This window comes from Pleurodeles waltl, chromosome 4_1 (assembly GCF_031143425.1).
Source record: "Pleurodeles waltl isolate 20211129_DDA chromosome 4_1, aPleWal1.hap1.20221129, whole genome shotgun sequence".
NCBI classification, from domain to species: Eukaryota; Metazoa; Chordata; class Amphibia; order Caudata; family Salamandridae; genus Pleurodeles; species Pleurodeles waltl.
Window position 1 is genome coordinate 1019927674 of NC_090442.1, and position 24959 is coordinate 1019952632.

The 24959-nt window shown below is 40.9% G+C and overlaps 1 protein-coding gene across 1 annotated transcript in view; it reads right to left on the reverse strand.

Moving 5' to 3' along the window:
* The window catches only part of FAM3C (FAM3 metabolism regulating signaling molecule C), a 251437-nt gene that overhangs the window by 221738 nt on the left and 4740 nt on the right, over positions 1 to 24959 (reverse strand). The gene's annotated exons all lie outside the window — the stretch shown is intronic.

Genomic DNA, 24959 nt, shown 5'->3' on the forward strand with positions numbered 1-24959 from the left:
ACATTCCTGTGCTCTACCCAGCCAGGACACGCAGCGGGTGTGAGAGCTGAACACTTACTCAAACAGGTGCCTGAATCCTGCTTACTGGGCCTAGGGGGACAGACAAAAGGTAACAAACATCTCTACAGATTTCTAGATCTGGCCTTCGTCGTCTTTAAGAGGCTGATTGTGATGGCATGGAAGGTGCGCAATACAAGCCCCATGGACCCTCTCCCCCTTCCCCCTCCCCTGCACCCTCTATGTTCAAGCCATCTAGCCTCCCTCGATTCCCCCCACCCCACCTCCAGCCGTGTGCTCCGATGCAGTTGGTCTGCCTCAACCCAGCCATGCACCACATACCTCACCACATACCCACCCTAAGCAGACTCCACGGTTGTATAAGTTTATATATTTTTGTGTCATTGCTTATGTGTTTTGCCCCATTCCGCTGCACAACAACCCGTGCTATTGTGGTCAGTTGTGGGGTGTATCATCATGCTTAGATGTACAGGCATGCTATGTCTTATTGTCATGCCTCTCTATACATGAGGCGTTGTTAATGTACCATGTTTGAAACGTTAATAAAACACAATTAAAAAATATATATATATCTTCCTTCCACTACTTTCCTCATTGCTACGTAGCTTGCAGCCCCTGTGACGACCAATGACACCAAGATACTGGAATTTTAATGTAAAAAGACTTCAAATCCGCAGTAAGGGGTTTATTTGGCCATCAAATGTCACTCACTTTGAGGAACATAATCCACGAGTACAGGTTTTACATATTGCCCGGAAAAACACAAAATATACCAAAGTGACTACATGCATCCTCTCGTAACAAATAGACCAATAGCTAATCAATCATCTTCCTGCCTGCCATACCATTGCCTAATGATCAAATCTGGAAAGCATTTTAAACATACTTACGGGAACATCTGTGCACTGTGTGTGCTCTGTAGGTTTAACCTACTGTGCATGCCTGTAGGAAAATGCCACTGTTGGCATGTTTACCCCTTAACTTTTTGCCATTTGTTGATGCCAGATTTGATTGAAAGTGTGCTGGGACCCTGCTAACCAGGCCCCAGCACCAGTGTTCTTTCCCTAAAACTGTACCTATGTCTTCACAATTGGCACAGCCCTGGCAAACAGATAAGTCCCTAGTAAAAGGTACCCCTGGTACCAAGGGCCCCGTGTCCAGGGAAGGTCTCTTAGGGCTGCAGCATGTTTTATGCCACCCTGGGGACCCCTCACTCAGCACATGCACACTGCCTCACAGCTTGTGTGTGCTGGTGGGGAGAAAAAGACCAAGTCACCATGGCACTTCCCTCAGAGTGCCATGCCCACAACCCACTGCCTGTGGCATAGGTAAGTCACCTCTCTAGCGGGCCTTACAGCCCTAAGGTAGGGTGCACTATACCACAGGTGAGGGCATAGCTGCATGAGCACTATGCCCCTACAGTGTCTAAGCCAATTCTTAGCCATAAAGAGTATATGGTCTGGGAGTTTGTCAAACACAAACTCCACAGTTCCATAATGGCTACACTGATTACTGGGAAGTTTGGTATCAAACTTCTCAGCACAATAAATCCACACTGATGCCAGTGTGGGATTTATTGAGAAATGCACACAGAGGGCATCTTAGGGATGCCCCCTGCATGCCAGCCCAACTGTTACTGATAGGCTGACCGGTCTATGCCAACCTGCCACTTCCAGACTAGTTTCTGGCCACGTGGGGTGAGTGCCTTTGTGCAATCTGTGACCAGGAACAAAGCCTGTCCTGGGTGGAGGTGCTTTCAACCTCACCCTGCAGGAACTCTAACACCTGGCGGTGAGCCTCAAAGGCTCAAGCCTGGTGTTACAATGCCCCCGGGGCACTCCAGCTAGTGGAGATGCCCATTCCTTGGACACAGCCCCCACTTTTGTCAGCAAGTCCAGGGAGATAATGAGAAAAACAAGGAGGAGTCACCCCCTCAGCTAGGTCCACCCCTAAGGTGACCAGAGCTGATGTGACCCCCTCCTTAGAAAATCCTCCATCTTGCTTTGGAGGATTTAGCCCAATAGGATTAGGGATGTGGACCCCCAGGCAACTCCAACGATGTGTCCACCCCAAGCAAACCTTTCTGCACCCCCACAACGACGCCTGTAGAGGGTATCCTGAGGACCCCCCTGATTGTGACTGCCCGGTAACAAAGAAACCTGACACCTGGAAGAAGCACTGCACCCGCAGACCCCAGGCCCGTGAAAAACCAACCACTGGTGCAGCAGTGACCAGCAGGCGGCCCTCACCCTAGCACAGTCGGTGGCTGGCCCGAGAAGCCCCCCTGTGCCCTGAGTGCAACGTCTGAGTGACCCCTCCACCCCCATCCCTCGATTGATTTCTATACAAAACCCGATGCCTTGTTTGCTCACTGCACCCAGCTGCCCCGTGCCACTGAGGGTGTACTTTGTGTCCCTACTTGGAGACCCCCCCGTGCTCTATAAAGCCCCCTGGTCTGCTCCCCGAGGACGCAGGTACTAACCTGCTAGCGGACTGGAACCGGAGCACCCCTAGTCTCCATAGACACCTATGTTTTTTGGGCCCCTCTTTGACCTCTGCACCTGACCAGCCCGGTGTTGCTGGTGCTGAGTGTTTGGGGTTGACTTGAACCCCCAAACGTTGGGCTGCCTATGCCCTGGAGACTGAACTTGTAAGGGCTTTACTTACCTCAAAAACTAACCTGTACTTACCTCCCCCAGGAACTGTTGAATTTTGCACAGTGTCCACTTTTAAATAGCTTATTGTCATTGTATGCCAAACTGTGTACATTACTGTTTTGATTCAAAGTTCTATCTATGCCTGTGAAAAGTATCTTACATTTAATGTACTTACCTGCAATTTGACTCTTGTGGTTCTAAAATAAATTAAGAAAATAATATGATTTTTCTATATAAAAACCTATTGGCCTGGAGTTAAGTCATTGAGTGTGTGTTCTAATTTATTGCCTGTGTGTGTGTGTGTACGTACAACAAATGCTTAAACACTACCCTCTGATAAGCCTAACTGCTCGACCACACTACCACAAAGAGCATTAGTATTATTTATACTGCCTCTGTCAAGCCTCTTGGGGAACCCCTGGACTCTGTGGACACTCTCTCTCACTTTGAGATAGTATATATACAGAGCCAGCTTCCTACAATGCCTTTACCCAGTTACTGTCACTAGCAATGACATAAACACATAGAACATTTTAACTTGTGTTACAGATTGTATAGACTTGAGAAGTTATTATTCTTGGATGTTGACTATGAGATCTGCTCTCACAGTCAACCAGCACTTCAATATTCAGCTCAAAGAGAAGGCCAGAGTCACATGGAGGAACAAGCTTTTGACAGCTGGAAGTGTGGGGCTGGCCCAGTGACAGAGAAATAATAAAAAAATATATATATTTAAAAGTCGATCAAACAATCAACTATAAGTAAAATCAAATGAAACTTCTGGGTAGCACAATGTATAAAATCCAGAGTGTTGGGCTTGCAAGAAAAGACAATCACTAAGTCAATAGATCTAGCTGTTTTTCATAAGCGAGCTTCCTTTCTTATTTACTGACAAATGGATGAGAACATGAAAGGATCGAATAATAAATCAGTGAGAACGCGGTTTGTTGGATCAATGGATGAGTTCATGGAGGAATACAGATAATTTACACTAATTTTAGAGGAGATGTCATAAAAGCTTTACCATTAAAGATGATGAGATGTCACCATTTGAATCAACAAGAACTCTTTATGAAGTATCGCTTATTCATAGAGGCTTAAACATAATTCAAATACTACTATTACCTAAAACAAAAGCTTTCCGAGTAAATGTAAGCCCACTATTTTTACAGTAACAACTTTTCAGTTTGTTAAGAGTCTGCTATACATGCTATGTAATATTATCATCGGCTACCAGGAGTTTCACTCATATGCCAAAGATTGCTACAATTAAGACAAAAATACCCACTACATGTCAAGGGTGAGCACCACTAGTTCAGGGCTGACTGATTCAAAGGGTGTTCCCCATCATGCCAAGAATTGCCATCACTACATTTGTTTAAACCTTCCCATGTCTGACACTTGCAATTGTGCTAAGGATGCCTACAACAGGCAAATATTACTATGATTATGCAAATCCAGCACAAGAGTACATTGGTTGGGTGCAAAAGATGCAAGGATGAGATATGTCGCTAAGGGAGGGAGCAGGGGTAAGAATGCAAAATATGGTAGGGGTCCGGCCTGGCTGTCAGAGACACTGATGCGCACATACAGTCCCACTCTTTCACACAGTAAGGGACAGTGACACACACAGATATATGTATGTTTATACACACAAATACTAGTGTAAATATTTTTTCAAATATTTTTCTAACATAGCGGCCACCGGTACTCCTACAGAGCTTTCACTGAGGACCTATTGCAGTCATGTACATGAGTGGAAGCGCAGGACTGCTGCTTGGGCGCTCACACAGGTTTTCGGTCTTCTGCACATTATTCTATGGCTGACTGAGAAACAAGGATCGAGGGGCACCTCTTGACAGGCCTGCAGCTGTACAGCTTGAACAACCAGTAGGAAGACCTGTGAAACCAACGAGGTACATACACAAAGTGCGCTCTCAGAGTACATGGCTCTTTCGAAGCTGCTGTGAGTACGAAGTCCATAATTACAGCACACATTATGCCCATTCATGGAGTAATAACCAACAATAAATTATGCCCCCCCTGTCCAGAATTAGGACAATTCTGGACAGGGGGGCACCCTAGCGCCACAACAAGAAGGGAAAAACAGCACTGGCAGAATAAATAGGCTGTGGCTTTAAAAGGCCAAGCTATTGGCTTTGCCAATGCTTGTTTGCTCGGGTAACCAAATGCAAACAAAGTTAGAACGTGCGTGAGGAAAACAAGTTGTCTCACAGCACTTTGCAGCTTGAACGTTCAAAAAAAAAAAAAAAAAAAAAAAGTTAACCGAGCCAGTGGGATGAGGCACTCTTAGGCCTGCACACTCGCCTGAAATTAAGAGCAGGAATACCAGGTTCACTGGTCTGGCCCAGGAGCTTGCTGATGCGCTATTGTAATGCACTGGAAAACCCCTGAGCAACCCCCCTCCCCCACAACCAGTGTCGATGGAGAGAGGAGGTGAAAAATAGTGGGCACTGCTTTACACAATGCGGAATGCCGGGGGATAGGTAAACACCCTGTATCTCCTCTGGAACGAATTGGCAGACTCTTAATGGACCTGATACTTAAGCACAACATTATTCTGTCCATCATAAAAGCGGGGGCTAGGTTGTGTTCATGAAGCAGTGTTGAAGCCCAGTGCTTTGTTGTCCTGATGCGGGTCGAGGAAGTCGCTGGACCCAAATTATGCATCTCCAAGTGACATTCATGTTTAAGCTTACAGGTGACTAGGTGATGTTTACTGTTTCTCCTTGAGTTTTATACTTCCGATTTTGTTGTTGGTGAAACAATTTCCCGCTGAACTTTCACCTGACCTCAACTGCGGACATTAATTGCACATGCTATAAACTGAGTTGTAATGATACTGGTCATAGCACTGTGATAAAAATGTCAAACGTGGATGACGAGATCACAAAAAAATAGAAAAAATAAACACACCACAGCCAGTGTGATTGGGACCATGACACAGCGGTGGAAGTAAAAAAAAAATAATAATAAAAAATAAAGTAAATGAAAAATAATAAATAATAAAAATGCAGCACTTTTTTGTATTTCCAAAAGATTTCGCAAGACTGTGCATGCGCTGTAATAATCCAAATCTGAAACAATGGCGTGAAAGGATACAATCCATACAATCAGAACAATGCGCAACCAAAATGCTCTTGAGCAGGGCAAAGACAGGGAAGAAAGTAATTGAACAAAAAGCAGAGCCAAACAACAAAACGATCCAGTCATACACAAGGGGCTAACGCGAAGCCCACTCCAAGTATAGGTCAAGTATTGGAATCAATAAGTGTACTTAAAACCAGTTATAGCTGTCTGCTGTACAGACATAAAAGAAACTATATTGGCAGAATATTTTCCACAATCCAGGCATCCCATTTGATGGAACAGTGTGGACAAATCTTCATTTGTCAGTTAAACTGCAGGAAATTTGGAGAGTCATAAAAACACTTTCTTTCTCCGTTTAATTGTTCTGATGCTTATAAATTATTTAAATTGTTATTTCTTTCTTCAATTTTGCCAACAAAAAGCCACTACAATAGCAAACGGTAGGAATTATATATATATATATATATATATATATATATATATATATATATATATATATATATATATACACACACACACACTCTGTTTTGACCAGCAAACTGTTGTGAATACTCAAGGAATAGATGGACCTCTGTTTGACCGCTAAAGACATACTTCACAAGGGCTCTGTTTAGTATGTAAAAAATAGCACGTGTGGGACACAACAAAGAGCAGAAGGAGGGCAGATGGTCTGGGTTCAAAAATAATAATAATAATAAAAAATAATAAAAAAAACACAGCATAGTGGGCAGCCAAAGCCACTACAATTGGCTTTTTTAGGCCTGTGTTGGCCAAGACCTTTTCTTTGTATTATTATATATATATATATATATATATATATATAAATAATCATAATGACTTATAGGGATGTTAAGCCAGGCTTCATCCATTGGTCTGTGCTCATCTCATTTACATTTCTTAAGGGGCAGTGCGTCCGCCCACTGCAGCCATTGGCCGACTTCACTACAAAGATACAGCATGCTTCTCTTTCACAAAACATACATCCACACACAAGGTAATTCCCTCCAATCTCAGGGAGTACCAAAAAACAGTTCTGCCTTAAGCCACTGGTTAATGAGGGCGTGACAGCTTTCCAAACAATAACATTTTGCAAAAACCATTACAAAATAAAACAAAAATGCCGAAAGGCTGGAGGACAACGCCAGACCTATTGGCTTTACCTATGTTTATAGAGATTTCGCAAGCGTTGTACAGGTGAAACCTAAAAATGTACCCGACTTTCTTGTGAGTCACTGAATTGCACATAGGTAGGAGGCTGCCAGCAGCGTCAGGACCAGCGTCCTAAACAAGCAACGAAAGTGACTAAGACGTTTCTTTCAGTCTGCCAAGACAGCCGTCAAAGGCACGAAGTGAAATCCAGCCACCCTCTGAGACTCAATGATCTCCATAGTGGTTGTACCGTCACGCTTACGATTCCCTACATGGGATATAGACAGTAGGTATTTCATTTTCTAACATTTCCTAAAGCAGTACATGCGGTTGTATAGTGGACCAAAGACACGTGGATCACAAAACAGGGCTTGATTTTAGAACCAAAAAGCAATGCAAAGCGTACTTATTTGCACAAAAAGACATCAGTTATTCTGCAATTAATCCCCTCTTTGAAAGCAGCTCTGTTGGGGCGAGAGACCTGAACGCTGCTTGACACCGACAATAAAAAAGATACAATACTATAAAATTGTATACTGTACTCCTTTGTCATTTGGTTTGTAAAGTGTCACCTTATACTTAAGCCACACGCTAAAAAAAAAAAATTGTGAAACATGAGTTCTGAAAACGGTGCAGCTCAAAATTAGAACCAAATTCCTAAAAACATGGAGACAACAAAAACCTTAAGGGTGTGTATTTGTTAATCCACAACTCCACCCTCTAATAGGCTTAATAATTTTGGAGCATTGCCTTGACATCCGGGAAACCTTTACCACCTATTAACCAGGATGTGGTCGCCACAAATAAATAAATAGCATTCTCTAAAAACTTAGACAAATTTAGCGTTGTCTTCACAGCGTGGGCAAGTTTGAGCACTGCGAATTGCATTTGAAAATGGCCTCCCTAATTACAGAGGAACTTTGCAAGACAGTAAAAAACTGCCACATCGGGCAGGAAATATCTCCTTGCACCCTACCCAGAGATTCAAAGTAATCTCAAAACTTAATGCCTCTAATATTGTCCGAATATGCGGGGGCGGCTTCAACGCATTTCGAAGAACGGACAACTCACTTGAGAGGTCGCCTCGATTGCAAAAGTTTCAGGAATCAGCCACCGCATTCTCATTTGGGTCTACCCAAAGAAGGAAAAAAATAAATCAACACGGCAGCTTACAAAGATGTCAAACTTAAAGGGAAAAACAAGAAAACCAACATCTTTCCCAACGTTCAAAGCCATGGCACTCTGGTTTCCCCTCCTTATGCTGTGTGACATGTGCTACCATGTTTGCTGGAAATAGGAAAGAGACTCCAATGACCGAGCCTGGACTTTGGAGCTGTATTTTAATCCGTGACAAAGATTTGGCCACCTCAACCTAAATAAACTGCCGACCAAACCTCAGAGCTATTTTCAGACACCACATAAGAAGATCCATACCATAACTAATCTTTCAGCTATTGTTGAGTGTCAAGACTTATATTAGAAACTTTCTATGTGGGTTTTTATGGATCACAGGAGACCTAACCTAAAACTGTAGGTTGGACGAATTATCCATACTGGATTCTTACTACTTCTGGGCTCAGTTTCCGACGTACAGCCAGTCACTCAGAGCCAAAATCAATATCTGTCCCATAGGCAGCCTCCCCCCACCCACTCATTACTGCCTTCCGTGGCCTATTTTAACTTGCAGGAGTTACAACACTCACATTCATAACCCATTTTCCACCTCCATCACTAGTTACAGTGCTAAGCATTCTAGTTTTTTATCTGTTAAATGGTGTTAACTATTTGCACAATTTACCATTACACTGGGTATTCGTGAGTTCTCAGTTATCTTCGCCCGTCCTCTTTTTGAATAGCATAAAATACTACCAAGCTTAGTAGAAGCCATATGTCTCCAGCAACACAGGATTTTGCTTCTCTGGCTCAACGATGTCTTCCTTGACACGCCACACTGGTCAGTCACAACAGTGCCAGCATGAGTGGAGAATTCCATCCCTTCTCTTCCAAGTATGAGTGGGTCACAGAGGAACTAAGCCCCACAACCAATCTTGTTGTAAAAGACGTTGTCTGGAAAAACACTGACGCCTGTTCCCTCAAACAATCCAACTCCAGGGCAATCCACAGGGAAAATAAATAAATAAATAAATCTACTGTGGAAAAAAGAAGTCCCAGCTTATTTGCAGCGATAGTCACAGAAGCTCTGTACCCAGTACCACAGGGCCACTCTTTGTTAGTCATTATATCTTGTTACTGCTTTCAGGCGATGCAGTACCTAGCAATGCAGAAACACTTAAACATCATTTCCTACCAACTCATCCCTGCATGTGAGGAAACCTCAGAGGTTTAAGCTCAGAGTTCCAAGATGCCCAGCGTCTCATCCAGCCAGCGCATCTTTCTCTGAAAACCTCTTTAAAAAAAAAAAAAAAAAAAAAAAAAAAAAAAAAAAAAAAATGAAAACACACACACACACACACACACTCACAACAGAAAATATCATAGGCCCCAACAGTGGCAAGGGCACAAGCCACCATCCCTGACAAGTGGAATGTGTTCAGTGCAGCAGAGAGGATTGTACCTCGGAGGAAGTGAAACTGTCACAATAGTAAGATTTGTACAGCGATGATTCGCCACAGATGAGGTCCCTTTGGGGCAGCTCCACATCACGAAGGGAAGATCATTTAATCGTTTTCACTGGAGAAATACATGTGTTCATCATGTCCAAACATATGATGTTTGTGAAGAATCCCAGCTTAGGAAGCAGAACAGTCAGGATATTGCAGTGAGAACTCAAAGGCTGTCGCTAGGACACAAACTATGCACAGAGGTGGATGACTAAATATATCCTAGTTGTTAGAGTGGTTCTAGAACAGGCACCACCAACGAGTAGCTCTTAAGATACTGGTAGCTCTCCAGCTACTTGTGAGTAGCTCTCTTCTGTGTGCAGCCTAACCTAGTAAATTAAAAGTTTTTGCTGGTTGATTTAATAATTGCATCCCAAAATTGAAAAGAGTGTATTCAGGACAAAATGTGTGTGTATTTTTCAAAACTCATTACCTGGCGTTTGGAGAAAAAAGGTACACTTCCAAAATATTTAACAATGATATCTGAGTGATGCATCATCATTTACTGGAGAGACTTATTAGTGTTATTTTTATCTTGACGTCAGGCAGCTATGGCAGACTTGTATTAACCAGATAAAGGTAGTCCAAATTGATAAAGCCTTTTTCACATTACTGATGGCAACCCGGCCTGATACCCTGGGGTGATCACTGCTAGTAATGTTTCATAGGATGGCCACTTATGTAATCTTGCATGATCTGACTTTTATTACACACTAAAGTATTTGTAGCTCGGTGTGTTTTTCATTAAATATAAGTAGTTCCTATTACAAACAAGCATTTACAATGCAAAAGGCCTTGCATCTTTCCAACAAGTTAATTGTCATCTTTTGAAAACAGCGCCCACAAAAACAAAACAAAAGAAAAGATGAGTGGAAACTGAGAAAAGACGACTTAACAAAATAAAAGAAAGCTTAAAAAAATTAAAACTTTGCAATTTTGTTTGTCTTGCTGGGCATGTTTTTGCCAGTCACAAGCCTAGACTGGCACAAGTCTAGACGGGGCACTAGAAGTTAAAATGAACAAGACAGTACTTCGATCATGTCGGGAGCAGCGGAAGGCACTCATTAAGTTGAAATTAGTTAGTGCTTGATCCCTGCTCCACAAAGAGGAACAGAAATTATGCCAGACATGCCTTGACAAATAACGAGGCTGTAAAGAAGAGTGTCATGTAAATCAACAAATGGGGAGCAACAGGCAGGCACTAAGCCCTTTACTGAACACAAGAGTGTCTCGCATGCGAGACGCATGCGCCAGCGCATGCACTCGCAGGCACGACCCAAAAAAAGTTGGAGGCTCAACCCTAAAAATGTTGGAGAACCTTGTTCTAAGGGCAATCAGTGCTGGAAAATGCAGTTAGAATGAGTGCCCTTCCGCGCACTGGGATGCTTGACAATGCCCATGTCCTTGAAAAAAGGACTTGGTCACCAAGAGCAAATTCAGAAAGGTCAAATCTGGCCCAGAGTTTATCCTCAGAGCCTCAAAAAAGAATGCAATCCAAACCTGAATTAGGCAAATAGCTGAGGGCATTCAAAAGGAATGGCTACATAGATAAATAACACATTCCAAAAGTAATGGCCGTTAATGGACTGACAAAAGATGTTGTGTAGTGGGCAAAGGTAATGTCCTTTTAAGAGATGGAGACAGAAAAAACTGTAATGGCGCAGTGACCTAGAAAATTAGAAGGTTGAGCATTCCACAGAAGACAATGGACTGGCACAGGGCCAATACGGCTGGAAATATCAGCTTTAGCGCTGGTGGCGCCCTTTGTGTCGATGTTTTTGGACCATCCTTGACCTCCTCCTTGGATTCGCTCACTACCACTTGGCAAAAGTGCCTCTCATCTCTTCATAGCCCTTCCCTCACATGTGTTTAATTTGTTTTAAAGCACTGGTAAATGCAGGCTTTACTAATCCAATCATCTTCCCTAATTATAGGCATACTTCGGTGCCAGGGCTTTGAACAACCAGCATAGCCATTGGGTTTGGGCTATAAGATGTGATCTTTAAGGATGTCTGGCCTCAACGAGAAAACCTAGATTTTGCCCTAAGCCAGCATGATGGAGTTGAGCCACCAGAATCGGTGGACTGAGAAGAGTACAAGAATTAAAGCTAAAAGTGGTTCATGAAAAAGGTGACAACATTTTTGTTGACCCCCTCCTTAGAAAATCCTCCATCTTGCTTTGGAGGATTTAGCCCAATAGGATCAGGGATGTGCCCCCTCCCCAAAGGGAGGAGGCACAAGGAGGGTGTAGCCACCTTCAGGGACAATAGCCACTAGCTACTGCCCTCTAGCCCTAAACACAACACTAAATCTAGTATTTAAGGGCGACCCTGAACCCAGGAAATCAGATTCCTGATGACCTAACAAGAAGGACTGCGGACCTGAAAACCAGCAGAGAAGAAGGAAGACAACAACTGCTTTGGCCCCAGCCCTACCTGCCTGACTCCTGATTCAAAGAACCTGCAAAAGCGACGCTTCCTGCAGGCCCAGCGACCTCTGCCGACTTACAGGACTGCCCTGCAATTCCAAAGGTTCAAGAAACTCCCATAGACAGCGGCCCTGTCTAAAGCAACAAGAAGAAACCATCTTTAAAAGGGACTCTCACCTCACTCCAGAAGCGTAAGTCCCCACCACTCTGCACCCGACGCCCCTGGCCCGTGTCCAGAGAAACCAACACTGCAGAGAGGACCCCACAGGCAACTCCAACGATGTGTCAACCCCAAGCCGACCTTTCTGCACCCCCACGACGACGCCTGCAGAGGGAATCCTGAGGAACCCCCTGACTGTGACTGCCCAGTAACAAAGAAACCTGGTAAAGCACTGCACCCGCAGACCCCAGGCCCGTGAAAAACCAGCCACCGGTGCAGAAGTGACCAGCAGGTGGCCCTCACCCTAGCACAGCCGGTGGCTTGCCCGAGACGCCGCCATGTGTCCTGCCTCCAACGTCTGAGTGACCCCCCAGTCCCTCCATTGATTTCTATACAAAACCCAACGCCTTGTTTGCTCACTGCACCCAGCCGCCCCTGTGCCACGGAGGGTGTACTTTGTGTGCCTACTTGGGACCCCCCCAGTGCTCTATAAACCCCCCAGGTCTGCTCCCTGAGGATGCAGGTACTAACCTGCTAGCAGACTGGAACTGGAGCACCCCTAGTCTCCATAGACACCTATGTTTTTTGGGCCGCTCTTTGACCTCTGCACCTGACCAGCCCGGTGTTGCTGGTGCTGAGTGTTTGGGGTTGACTTGAACCCCCAAACGTTGGGCTGCCTATGCCCCGGAGACTGAACTTGTAAGGGCTTTACTTACCTCAAAAACAAGTACTTACCTCCCCCAGGAACTGTTGAATTTTGCACAGTGTCCACTTATAAATATCTTATTGTCATTTTTTGCCAAACTGTGTACATTACTGTTTTGATTCAAAGTTCTATCTAAGCCTATGCAAAGTACCTTACATTTAATGTACTAACCTGCAATTTGACTCTTGTGGTTCTAAAATAAATTAAGAAAATAATATGATTTTTCTATATAAAAACCTATTGGCCTAGAGTTAAGTTATTGAGTGTGTGTTCTCATTTATTGCCTGTGTGTGTACAACAAATGCTTAACACTACGCTCTGATAAGCCTAACTGCTCGACCACACTACCACAAAGAGCATTAGTATTATTTATACTGCCTCTGTCAAGCCTCTTGGGGAACCCCTGGGCTCTGTGCACACTATCTCTCACTTTGAGATAGTATATATACAGAGCCAGCTTCCTACAATGCCTTTACCCAGTTACTGTCACTAGCAATGACATAAACACATAGAACATTTTAACTTGTGTTGCAGATTGTATAGACTTGAGAAGTTATTATTCTTGGATGTTGACTATGAGATCTGCTCTCACAGTCAGGCACTTCAATATTCAGCTCAAAGAGAAGGCCAGAGTCACATGGAGGAACAAGCTTTTGACAGCTGGAAGTGTGGGGCTGACCCAGTGACAGAAATAATTAAAAAAATGTATTTCTTTAAAAGGCGATCAAACAATCAACTATAAGAAAAATCAAATGAAACTTCTGGGTAGCACAATGTATAAAATCCAGCGTGTTGGGCTTGCAAGAAAAGACAAGCACTAAGTCAATAGATCTAGCTGTTTTTCCTAAGCGAGCTTGCTTTCTTATTTACTGACAAATGGATGAGAACATGCAAGGATCGAATAATAAATCAGTGAGAACGCGGTTTGTTGGATCAATGGATGAGTTCATGGAGGAATACAGACAATTTACACTAATTTTAGAGGAGATGTCATAAAAGCTTTACCATTGAAGATGATGAGATGTCACCATTTGAATCAACAAGAACTCTTTATAAAGTATCACTCATTCATGGAGGCTTAAACATAATTTGGGAATGGCAAACATTGTGAGTTTGTTATAATACACACAATTTAATACCAAACACAGCTTTTAATTTTCAAATACTACTATTACCTCAAACAAAAGTTTTCCGAGTAAATGTAAGACCACCATTTTTACAGTAACAACTTTTCAGTTTGTTAAGAGTCTGCTATACATGCTATGTAATACCATCATCGGCTACCAGGAGTTTCACCCATATGCCAAAGATTGCTACAATTAAGACAAAAATACCCACTAGATGTCAAGGGTGAGCACCACTAGTTCAGGGCCGACTTATTCAAAGGGTGTTCCCCATCAAGCCAAGAATTGCCATCAATACATTTGTTTAAAACTTCATATGTCTGACACTTGCAATTGTGCTAAGGATGCCTACAAAAGGCAAATATTACTATGATTATGCCAATCCAGCACAAGAGTACTTTGGTTGGGTGCAAAAGATGCAAGGATGAGATATGTCGCTAAGGGAGGGAGCAGGGGTAAGAATGCAAAATATGGTAGGGGTCCGGCCTGGCTGTCAGAGACACTGATGCGCACATACAGTCCCACTCTTACACACAGTAAGGGACAGTGACACACACAGATATATGTATGTTTATACACACAAATACTAGTGTAAATATTTTTTCAAATATTTTTCTAACATAGCGGCCACCAGTACTCCTATATAGCTTTCACTGTGGACCTATTGCAGTCATGTACATGAGTGGAAGCGCAGGATTGCTGCTTGGGCGCTCACCCAGGTTTTAAGTCTTCTGCACATTATTCTATGGCTGACTGAGAAACAAGGATCGAGGGGCACCTCTTGACAGGCCTGCAGCTGTACAGCTTGAACAACCAGTAGGAAGACCCGTGGAACCAACGAGGTACATACACAAAGTGCACTCTCAGAGGACATGGCTCTTTCAAAGCTGCTGTGAGGACGAAGTCCATAATTACAGCACAAATTATGCCCATTCACGGAGTAACAACGAACAATAAATAAAGCACTCTATAGGACAATTCTGGACGGGGGGGGCACCCTAGCGCCACAACAAGAAGGGAAAAACAGCACTGGCAAAGTAAAAAGGCTGGGGCTTTAAAAGGCCAAGCTATTGGCTTTGCCAATGCTTGTTTGCTCAGGTAACCAAATGCAAACAAAGTTAGAACGTGCATGAGGAAAACAAGTTGTCTCACAGCACTTTGCAGCTTGAACGTTCTAAAAAAAAAAAATACATAAAGTTAACCGAGCCAGTGGGAAGAGGCGGGACTCTTAGGCCTGCACACTCGCCTGAAATTAAGAGCAGGAATACCAGGTTCACTGGTCTGGCCCAGGAGCTTGCTGATGCGCTATTGTAATGCACTGGAAAACCACTGAGCCCCCCCCCCCCCCAACCAGTGTCGATGGAGAGAGGAGGTGAAAAATAATGGGCACTGCTTTACACAATTCGGAATGCCGGGGGATAGGTAAACACCCTGTATCTCCTCTAGAACGAATTGGCAGACTCTTAATGGACCTGATACTTAAGAAAAACTTTATTCTGTCCATCATAAAAGCGGGGGCTAGGTTGTGTTCATGAAGCAGTGTTGAAGCCCAGTGCTTTGTTGTCCTGACGCGGGTCGAGGGAAGTCGCTGGACCCAAGTTATGCATCTCCAAGTGACATTCATGTGTAAACTTACAGGTGACTAGGTGATGTTTACTGTTTCTCCTTGAGTTTTATACTTCCGATTTTGCTGTTGGTGAAACAATTTCCCGCTGAACTTTCACCTGACCTACACTCCGGACATTAATTGCACATGCTATAAACTGAGTTGTAATGATACTGGTAATAGCATTGTGATAAAAATGTCATAAACGTGGATGACGAGATCACAAAAAAATTGAAAAAAAACACCACAGCCAGTGTGATTGGGACCATGACACAGCGGTGGAAGTAAAAAAAAAAAAAATGTATAAATAATAAAATAAATGAAAAATAATAAATATAATAAAAATGCAGCACTTTTTTGTATTTCCAAAAGATTTCGCAAGACTGTGCATGCGCTGTAATAATCCAAATCTGAAACAATGGCGTGAAAGGATACAATCCATCCAATCAGAACACTGCGCAATCAAAATGCTCCTGAGCAGGGCAAAGACAGGGAAGAAAGTAACTGACAAAAAGCATAGCCAAACAACAAAACTATCCAGTCATACACAAGGGGCTAACGCGAGGCCCACTCCAAGTATAGGTCAAGTATTGGAATCAATAAGTGTACTTAAAACGAGTTATAGCTGTCTGCTGTACAGACATAAAAGAAACTATATTCGCAGAATATTTTCCACAATCCAGACATCCCATTTAATGGAACAGTCTGGACAAATCTTCATTTGTCAGTTAAACTACAGGAAATTTGGAGTCTCATAAAAACACTTTCTTTCTCTGTTTAATTGTTTTGATGCTTATAAATTATTTAGATTATTTATTTCTTCAATTTTGCCAACAAAAAGCCACTACAATAGCAAATGGTAGGAATTATATATATATATATATATATATATATATATATATATATCTTTTTTTTTTTTTTTTTTTAAACAAAGAAATGATTGCTGCGCACTCCGCTCAGCCACAGAACATTTTTAAAGATTTATTTGGTGCAGAAAAAACAATGCGTTTCGGCTTTGCAGTCTTCTTCTTGGTTATGCAGTCCTTTCTCTATTAGCTCTATTTATAGTGCTCTCTTCACAAAACCATTACAATGCATTCTGGTCTCAATAGATCTTTGTATAAAATATACAATTCACAAAGTACATACAAAATTAATTAAAAATATACTCAAAATTGGCCTCATGAAATTATGTGTGCATTGAAAATTATAACTCAAATACCTTACTGTACTATATTGGGGAAGGACATTATTAATCATAAATGATAAATTTACAATAATCAGCCTTTTCATTTGGATAATGATAAGTAATTATCAAAATTCACCACATTATATATTCTCTCACACAATTCTTTTATCCTACATTATGTACAGAATCAAGTTCATTCATTAATTATTCATCACAATTTTAACTCGTGAATTTAATAATGAAATAAATGAAATTCCAAATACATGTATTCAGAGATGGACATAAAGCTCCTCATCATAGTTAAGCCCCAAAGGGGTCTTTGTCCTCATTAAGGTAATATATTTAGATTCAAGTTGTCTCAATTTTTTTACTCTATCTCCACCTCTTTCATGTTCGGGAATGTGGTCAATTCCATAATATCGTAGCATTCTCCAACTATTCATTTCATGTTGTTGGAAATGTTTGGCTATGGCATACGTTAGGTCCTTATGTAGAACTGCTCTAACATGTTCTAAAATTATCTTTAACATGCAAATTGTGCTCCCTACGTATCTTAAGCCACAGTGACATTCAATTACATAAACTGTAAATTTTGTATTACAGTTTATTCAATGTTTTATCTTCATTTCCATTTCATTCCATAATTTCACTATTTTGGTTGATCTCCCAATTTTACAAGCTTTGCAGCTATTACATTTAACAAAGCCACATTGTTGTTCTGTTAACCAATTATGTTGTTTTTTTTATAGTAAAGTGGCTTCTTACAACATAATCTTTCAATGATGGTGCTTTTCGATACATGATCAATGGACCAAAGCCTATTCTGGGACCTAAATCTGGATCTCTCCGTATGACATGCCAATGTTTACATAAAATTTTCTTAATTAGACCACTTTCTTTAGTGTATTCCATTACCATTCTAACATTGTTTTCCTATGATTTATCTTGTATTTTCTTTGATTGTTTGGGAACTAATGTCTCATCTCGAGAAATCATTTGTACTCTTTCTAAATTTCTTTGCAAAAGTCGGTGATTATCACCTCTTTGTTTAAATCTGTGTATGGTCTCTTTATATTTCAACGGTACTTCCTTATCACTAGAGCAATTTCTACGCATTCTAATTAATTCCCCATATGGTATGCTTTTCAGAAGGGGTTTAGGATGAAAACTTTGACCATGCAAAATGCTGTTTGTTGAAGTTTTCTTGCGAAAAACTGTAGTCTCTAATTTGTTATTCTCCACGTAAATATTAATGTCTAGAAAATTAATTGACGATTTGCTCATTTCACATGTGAACTGCAACCCCACATTGTTCTGATTCAGTTTGTCAAAATACAATTGGAAATCATCCTGTGACCCTTGCCATATTATGAATAAATCATCAATAAATCGTACCCAGAGTGCAATTTTTTCCATAAAGAGATCATTACCCTTACTCCAAGCTATTTCCCTTTCCCACCAACCCATTGTTAGGTTGGCATAATTTGGAGAAAGGGAAATGCCCATCGCTGTTCCACACATTTGCTGGTAAATATCATGATTAAAAATGAAAATATTATTTTTGAGACATAATTCTATCATTGATAGCAACATCTTAGAACGTTCAAACTCCACAATGCTTCTCTGTCTGAGAAAGTATTCACATGCTCTCAGTCCAATTTCATGATTAATAGACGTATATATAGATACGACATCTATTGTGACCAATAAATATTCAGACCAATTCATTTCAGATAAAATTCGTAATAGATCTCCTGAGTCCTTAATGTATGAACTTAAAGTCATCACAATAGGTGCCAAATAATAATCCACATAATCAGAAATTCTCTCATATAACGAGTCACATGCTGAGACTATTGGTCTTCCTGGTGGTGATGTTAATGATTTATGTATTTTGGGTAAGAAGTAAATTGTAGGTATAGTCGGATTCTCCTTTTTCAAAAATTTATATTCATCCAAATTCAAAAAGTGATTGTTGATACCAATCATCTAACTTTGAATTTAATTGATAAATCATTCGATTAATAGGATTGTGATTACGTTTTTTATAATTGGATTGATCATTTAATTGTCTATATGCCTCTGCCATATAACTTTGTGTGTCAAGAATCACGATGTTTCCACCTTTATCTGCGGGTTTAATTAGGATATTATTGTTCTCTGTTAGTTTTTTTTAAAGCCAATCGTTCATTTTTTGTTAAATTTTCCCGCTGTCCATGATGTCTGACATTTTGTAACCTTTCCAAATCTTCCAATATTAGTTCCAAGAATATATCAATCTTGTTTCCAGGTGATAATACCGGACAAAACTTTGATTTTTCTTTAAAATTGCTGAATTGATGTTTATTAATATCTATTTCCAATTCTCGTAAGACTTCTAGTTCTGTATATGCCTCATCCGGCAAATCATAGTAGAAATCAAATAGTGTTTTCAAATCTTCAAATTGGATCAATACACAAATTCGATTGGTTTGAATTGTCAATTGTTGTTTCATCCTGGACTGTTCTAATATTTCTCGAATGCATAGAATGATATTTGACCAATTTTAACTTGCGAATGAATTTGTAAATGTCAATTCGACTATTTACGTAATTAAAGTGTTTCTCCGGGCAGAATGACAAACCCTTATTCAGTAGTCGACGTTCAGATGATGTCAGCTCATAATCAGAGATTTATTACTAAATCTGGCTTATCTATTATTGTTTCTTCTGGCTCCTGAGGGGATATTGTCTCTTTCCACTTTCTTTTGGCTCTTCTAGTTTTTCTCTTCTGTTTTCTATTTGATCCATTTTTCTTCCAACTCCTCGGTTCCGATTTCTTCCTCTTCCCCTCATTAACCATTGATCCAGATATAGTACTTGCATTTCCTCTAAAAAAGTATTTCTACTTTAAATATCCATACGTTCTGAGGAGTTTTCCCCTTCACTTACATCAGATTCACTGGGAGTATCTTCATTACTAGGAACAACCTTCAGATCCTTTCGTTGTATATCAAATTTGAGACTCTCAAATCTTCTAGCAAAAGTTAGAATCCTACCGTATTTGTAATCTTTTTCATCCTGTATGAATTTTTCTTGCGTTCCTGTATTTCAGTCTCATATTTGTCCAGTCTACCTTCTATATTTGTCCTAAGTAATGATTGTTCATCCTTCTCTTCACTTTTGTCAATCTACCACATCCTTAATTTGATTGTAAATCTCTTCTAAATCTAATTTGGCATATTTAATAAGAATTCTCATCATATTTAATGAGCACTGTGTGTTATTTTCCTTCCATTCCTTAAATAATTCTGAATTTGCTCCTGAATATGTTGGTATGGTAAATATGCGTAAACCTCTTGGAATTCTTTTAACTTCAATATAATTCTCTAATGATAATATTTCCCAACTTTTGCTGATCTCTTTTTTGTAATGTTTCTCTAATTGAAAAAAACAAATGTTTTAGAGATGAGTTCCTCTGTACTGGTGTAGTTCCTGATACAGAAATAGAAGAGTCACCATCAAATAGTTTTGTGGCCACTGATAATTGTTTTATTTGTCTTGCTTCCATATCCAAATGTGTGGCTGTTAAAGTCTTTTAACTGGTTACAGGTAATGCACTGAATGCTAATCCAAACTATTTAGTTTCAGTTTCATAGGCTGAACCACCCGTGCGTTGAGGGAATAATTATTTCCTTCACGCAAAGGCCGTTTCGGCAGATAGCGAGTGTCAGTATAAGTATGAAAGATACAATGTATCAATGTGCGGCGGTCTTACCCTGTAGTTTCAGCTGTATATATATATATACACACACACACACACATATACACACACATATACACACTCTGTTTTGACCAGCAAACTGTTGTGAATACTCAAGGAATAGATGGACCCCTGTTTAACCGCTAAAGACATCCTTCACAAGGGCTCTGTTTGGTATGTAAAAAACAGCGCTTGTGGGACACAACAGAGAGCAGAAGGAGGGCAGAGGGTCTGGGTAAAAAAAAAAAAAACACACACACAGCATAGTGGGCAGCCAAAGCCACTACAATTGACTTTTTTAGGCCTGTGTTGGCCAAGACCTTTTCTTTGTATTATTAATATTAATATCTATATATATATACACATATATATACATATATCTATACATATATCTATATATATATATATATATATATAGATATAAAAAATCATAATTACTTATAGGGATGTTAAGCCAGGCTTCATCCATTGGTCTGTGCTCATCTCAATTTACATTTCTCAAGGGGCAGTGCGTCCACCCACTGCAGCCATTGGCCGACTTCACTACGAAGATACAGCATGCTGCTCTTTCACAAAACATACATCCACACACAAGGTAATTCCCTCCAATCTCAGGGAGTACCAAAAAAAACAGTTCTGCCTTAAGCCACCCACTGGTTAATGAGGGCGTGACAGCTTTCCAAACAATAACATTTTGCAAAAACCATTACAAAATAAAACAAAAATGCCGAAAGGCTGGAGGACAACGCCAGACCTATTGGCTTTACCTATGTTTATAGAGACTTCGCAAGATTTCGAAACCTAAAAATGTACCCGACTCTTTCTTGTGAGTCACTGAATTGCACATAGGTAGGAGGCTGCCAGCAGCATCAGGACCAGCGTCCTAAACAAGAAACGAAAGAGACTAAGACGTTTCTTTCAGTCCGCCAAGACAGCCGTCAAAGGCACGAAGTGAAATCCAGCCACCCTCTGGGACTCAATGATCTCCATAGTGGTTGTACCGTCACGCTTACGATTCCCTACATGGAATATAGACAGTAGGTATTTAATTTTCTAACATTTCCTAAAGCAGTACATGCGGTTGTATAGTTGACCAAAGACATGTGGATCACAAAACAGTGCTTGATTTTAGAACCAAAAAGCAATGCAAAGCGCGCATATTTGCACAAAAAGACATCAGTTATTCTGCAATTAATCCCCTCTTTGAAAGCAGCTCTGTTGGGGCGAGAAACCTGAACGCTGCTTGACACCGACAATAAAAAAAGATACAATACTATAAAAATTGTATACTGTACTCCTTTGGTTTGTAAAGTGTCACTTTATACTTAAGCCACACGCTAAAAAAATATATTGTGAAACATGAGTTCTGAAAACGGTGCAGTTCAAAATTAGAGCCAAATTTCTAAAAACAACAAAAACCTTAAGGGTGTGTATTTGTTAATCCACAACTCCACCCTCTAATTGGCTAAATAATTTTGGAGCATTGCCTTGACATCCGGGAAAACTTTACCACCTATTAACCAGGATGTGGTCGCCACGAATAAATAAGTAGCATTCTCTAAAAACTTAGACAAATTTAGCGTTGTCTTCACAGCGTGGGAAAGTTTGAGCACTGCGAATTGCATTTGTAAATGGCCTCCCTAATTACTGAGGAACTTTGCAAGACAGTAAAAAAGCGCCACCTCGGGCAGGAAATATCTCCTTGCAACCTACCCAGAGATTCAAAGTAATCTCAAAACTTAATGCCTCTAATATTCTCCGGATTTGCTGGGGCGGCTTCAACGCATTTCGAAGAATGGACAACTCACTTGAGAGGTCGACTCGATTGAAAAAGTTTCAGGAATCAGCCACCACATTCTCAATTGGGTCTACCCAAAGAAGGAAAAAAATTAATCAACACGGCAGCTTACAAAGATGTCAAACTTAAAGGGAAAAACAAGAAAACCAACATCTTTCCCAACGTTCAAAGCCATGGCACTCTGGTTTCCCCTCCTTATGCTGTGTGACATGTGCTACCATGTTTGCTGGAAATAGGAAAGAGACTCCAATGACCGAGCCTGGACTTTGGAGCTGTATTTTAATCCGTGACAAAGATTTGGCCACCTCAACCTAAACAAACTGCACAGCAAACCTCAGAGCTATTTTCAGACACCACATAAGAAGATCCATACCATAACTAATCTTCCAGCTATTGTTGAGTGTCAAGACTTATATTAGAAACTTTCTATGTGGGTTTTTATGGATCACAGGAGACCTAACCTAAAACTGTAGGTTGGACGAATTATCCATACTGGATTCTTACTACTTTTGTGCTCAGTTTCCGACGTACAGCCAGTCACTCAGAGCCAAAATCAATATCTGTCCCCTAGGCAGCCTCCCCCCACCCACTCATTACTGCCTTCCGTGGCCTATTTTAACTTGCAGGAGTTACAACACTCACATTCATAACCCATTTTCCACCTCCATCACTAGTTACAGTGCTAAGCATTCTAGTTTTTTTATCTGTTAAATGGTGTTAACTATTTGCACAATTTACCATTACACTGGGTATTCGTGAGTTCTCAGTTATCTTCTCCCGCCCTCTTTTTGTATAGCATAAAATACTACCAAGCTTAGTAGAAGCCATATGTCTCCAGCAACACAGCATTTTGCTTCTCTGGCTCAACGAGGTCTCCCTTGACACTCCACATTGGTCAGTCACAACAGTGTCAGCACGAGTAGAGAATTCCATCCCTTCTCTTCCAAGTATGAGTGGGTCACAGAGGAACTAAGCCCCACAACCGATCTGGTTGTAAAAGACGTTGTCTGGAAAAACACTGACGCCTGTTCCCTCAAACAATCCAACTCCAGGGCAATCCACAGGGAAAATAAAAAAAATCTACTGTGGAAAAAAGAACTCCTGGCTTATTTGCAGCTATGGTCACAGAATCTCTGTACCCAGTACCACAGGGCCACTCTTTGTTAGTCATTATATCTTGTTACTGCTTTCAGGCATGCGGTACCTAGCAATGCAGAAACACTTAAACATAATTTCCTATCAACTCACCCCTGCATGTGAGGAAACCTCAGAGGTTTAAGCTCAGAGTTCCAAGAAGCCCGGCGTCTCATCCAGCCAGCACATCGTCCTCTGTGAAAGCCTCTTTAAAAAGAAAAAGAAAAAAAAAAAAAAACACACACACACACACACACACACACACACACACACCAGAAAATATCATAGGCCCCAACAGTGGCAAGGGCACAAGCCACCATCCCTGACAAGTGGAATGTGTTCAATGCAGCAGAGAGGATTGTACCTCGGAAGAAGTGAAACTATCAAAATAGAAAGATTTGTACAGCGATGATTCGTCACAGATGAGGTCCCTTTGAGGCAGCTCCACATCACGAAGGGAAGATCATTTAATCGTTTTCACTGGAGAAATACATGTGTTCATCATGTCCAAACATATGATGTTTGTGAAGAATCCCAGCTTAGGAAGCAGAACAGTCAGGATATTGCAGTGAGAACTCAAAGGCTGTAGCTAGGACACAAACTATGCTCAGAGGTGGATGACCTATTATATCTTAGATGTTAGAGTGGTTCTAGAACAGGCACCACCAACGAGTAGCTCTTAAGTTACTGGTAGCTCTCCAGCTACTTGTGAGTAACTCTCTTCTGTGTGCAGCCTAACCTAGTAAATTAAACGTTTTTGCTGGTTGATTTAATATTTGCATTATAAAATTGAAAAGAGTGTATTCAGGACAAAATGTGTGTGTATTTTTCAAAACTCATTACCTGGCATTTGGAGAAAAAAGGTACACTTCCAAAATATTTAACGATGATATCTGAGTGATGCATCATAATTTACTGGAGAGACTTATTAGTGTTATTTTTACCTTGACGTCAGGCAGCTATGGCAGACTTGTATTAACCAGATAGAGGTAGTCCAAATTGATAAAGCCTTTTTCACATTACTGATGGCAGCCCGGCCTGAGGTGATCACTGCTAGTAATGTTTCATAGGATGGCCACTTATGTAATCTTGCATGATCTGACTTTTATTACACACTAAAGTATTTGTAGCTCGGTGTGTTTTTCATTAAATATAAGTAGTTCCTATTACAAACAAGCATTTACAATGCAAAAGGCCTTGCATCTTTCCAACAAGGTAATTGTCATCTTTTGAAAACAGCGCCCACAAAAAAAAAAAAAGAAGATGAGTGGAAACTGAGAAAAGACGACTTAACAAAATAAAAGAAAGCTTTAAAAAATTAAAACTTTGCAATTTTGTTTGTCTTTCTGGGCATGTTTTTGCCAGTTACAAGCCAAGACTGGCACAAGTCTAGACGGGGCACTAGAAGTTAAAATGAACAAGACAGTACTCCGATCACGTCAGGAGCAGCGGAATGCACTCATTAAGTTGAAATTAGTTAGTGCTTGATCCCTGCTCCACAAAGAGGAACGGAAAT